Source organism: Aulonocara sp. 'chitande type north' Nkhata Bay, linkage group LG10 (assembly GCF_057382095.1).
Source record: "Aulonocara sp. 'chitande type north' Nkhata Bay isolate Kocher_YH1m ecotype deep benthic linkage group LG10, A_spYH_male_GT1.1, whole genome shotgun sequence".
Lineage (NCBI taxonomy): Eukaryota > Metazoa > Chordata > Actinopteri > Cichliformes > Cichlidae > Aulonocara > Aulonocara sp. 'chitande type north' Nkhata Bay.
Genome location: NC_141353.1, coordinates 30,245,637 through 30,248,837, shown reverse-complemented (window position 1 = coordinate 30,248,837; position 3,201 = coordinate 30,245,637).

Below are 3,201 nucleotides of genomic sequence, written 5' to 3'. Positions count from 1 at the left end.
CAAACAAATATGGGTGCGGCTGCTGCTGCCCCCTATAGAACGACCAGACGAACTACACATAACTTCTACCAACAGACAGCAAACAAAAGGAGGATTTCATGAATAAAAGTGAGCGCTTTCTGCCTGAGGCTAACAGTATCAGTTATATTTTAAACCTTTTTCTCTTCAATGAAACCAAACTAAACTGAAGAACAGAGGGTGGTATATAAGGGCGGAGGGAGGGGCACACAGGGGAGTCAGGGGAGAATGAAGCTAGAAAAGGAAGTGAAAATTAAATAACAGAAGTTAAAGAAGGAAGAATGTTGCACAGAGTTCTGGGAAGAGTTTAGATGAACTCTGAAGAGTTATCAGATGACTGGGAAATTGTCAAGAAGGTATTTGGTGCATTGTCTGGAAAGAGGACGAAAGGGTAGAAGTCTTGGTGGTGGAATGAGGAAGTACAGAAAAGGATTCAGCAGGAGTATGGGCTAGTCAGAAATATGAAGAAAGCAAATAGAAGTTCTGGGAGGCTAGACGTACCGAAAAGGAAGGGCCGAAAGACAAGGGTGGATCAGGTGGTGTTTAATCTGATGATGTGGTGCATGTGTAATTGTGATGGTTGTAAAGCAGTGAGATGACCGTCAGCTGATAGTTATGCTGTAGTGAGGATGGCCTAGGAGCTACAGTCTGTAACTGATAATGGTGGTGTTTTTGGTGCTGTGCAGAAAGCACTCGATGTTGTACTGAAGTCGGCAGGATCGGTGACGTGATGGAGCACAGTCTGCACACGCTGAAGCAGAAAGGGTAAAATCCTGAATCTCTAACTGCTCAAATATCTGATCGGTAATCATCTTTATAAAATCTGTCTGCAGTAGTTTGCTTAGGAAAAAAAACTACTACATTTTATTACAATCCCTCCTGTGATGGCGTGATGAAGTGAAGAGCTCCATCTGCTCATAAATACATACTAAAAAGAGGAATCCTTTCTCTAGGGCCTGAATGCAACATAATGCATAAAAGTATGGAGGTAAAATGAAGGAAGGCGTCTAATAGAAGATGAATGATGGCAAGATATCTAAGCGAAAAAAAAAATCACCTGTGTGGAAAAGATATGAAGGCACGGTATGATAACTTTAAACCTGAGCACTGGAGGAACTGCGCCTCTCCAAATACGAACCACCGTCTTATCTTTTGGCATTGTCCACAGATGCTGAGTCACTGGAAACAAATATTATTAGTATACCAGTAAGAATGATTAGATTTCAGGAGAGTTGACCAGACCTGCGCAGCAGGATAGGGGCTGGGTTTGAATCCACGAGTCATTTGGGGTCTTTAAGTGTGGATTTGCATCCACCATTCTTCCTGTGTCGGAGTGAGCTCTCTCTGGGCCTCCTGCCACAGTCTAAAGACGTGCATGTCTTTAGACTTTATTAGTTACAGCTTGCCAAGTTAAACCTCATTTTGCTCTCATGGCTGCCTTAATTTCTTATGGCACAGATTCAAGAAGGTGCCGGACACATTCCTCATCATATTGACATGATGACATCACACTTGCTGCACATCCATGACGTGAATCTTCTGTTTCACCACATCCCAGAGGTGCTCCAACAGATTGAGAGCTGATGGCTGCGGAGGCTGTTTGAATACACAAAACTCAGTGTTATGTTCAAGAAACTAGTTTTAGGTGATTTGAGCTTTGTGACACAGTACTTTGTCTTGCTGAAAGCAACTATCAGAAGAAGGGTGCACTGTGCTCATAAAGGGATTGATTGGGTCAGATACATGCCAAATTCTGACCCATCCATCCAAATGTTGCAGCAGAAATTGAGCCTCATCAGATCATGCAATGTTTCTCAAGAATCTTCTATGATCTAATTTTGGTGAGCCCGTGTGACCTGTAGTTCCAATTTCCTGTTCTTAGCAGACAGTAGTGGCACCCGGCGTGGTCTTCTGCTGCCGTAGCCCATCTGCTTCAAGATTCAGCCTGCAGAGATGCTCTTCTACATACCACAGTTTTTAAAAGTGGTTATTTGAGTTACCGTTGCCTTCCTATTAGCTTGAAGCAGTCACACTGGATGCTGGATATTTTCTCTTTCTCGAATCAGTCTCTGTAAACCCTACAAATGGTTTTGTAGCAATCCATGAAGTACTCAGACCAGCCAGTCTGTCACTTAAAGCCACTTGAATCACCTTTCTTCCTCATTCTGATGCTCAGTAGGTCGTGTACATGCCTACATGCACTGACTTCCTGCCGTGGGATTGGCTGATTAAATATTTGTGCTAACTAGCACTTCAACAGGTGTACCTAACAAAGTGGACAGTATTTTATTTCAGCTTACTAAAACATTGATGACAAACGTTGTACCTACTGTAAATAACTGGGTGGATGTAACGATGTAAACTAGATGTTTATCAAAGCTCTGATTCCAGACCTTTAAAGAATTAAGGGACTTTTCTGCCTTCTCTATTTTCATTTATTTATTTCCCATTTATTTTTCTCATATATGCAAGTATGAAATCTCACTTCCCCCTCTGGATCCACGTGGTTATGAGAGGATTTTCCGATTGTTTTCTGCAGGGAGAGACCGTGATTTAACTTAAATGAAAGTAAACTGAGATTTAATGTTTCGGGTGCAAAGCCTCGTCTCCTTTTTCTCGTTCTCCAGGAAAATAACAAGAAAATAAAAGCTCAAACTGTGCACTTGAGTCAGTTTTTAGTGGCTAATTGAGAGAAAAGTGCAAGAATAAAACCTCTGTCATCATATATGAGTCATCACTTGTTTAGTTTGTAAAATGTTATACAGCTGCTGTAAAAACTGGTTACAAAAATGACCCAAAATCCAATTTTTTAAATTAAGCATCATTAAATTTAGCAGTAAAAATTCAAAATTAAAGTGCACTTTGAGTAATTAGTTATTATTTACACTAAAAACAAGGTAGCAGTAGGCAGTGAGAGCTTTTAGACCAATTTCATTTAAACATTTACTTATATATCCTTTTCTTTTTTTGACATTAGATTTAATAAATAAAAGTCCAATCTGTGAGGACCAGCTGAAATCTTCAGGGAGAATCATCTCATATTAACGTCATATGACACTATAATATAATAATTGTTATAGACAAGGCGTTTTTTGGTCTTCATAAATAAAATTCAAACACAATAAAGCTTTCAGAGGAAATTATGTCCAGAATTCACTTTGTAAACTCAGTGCATTCATCTCT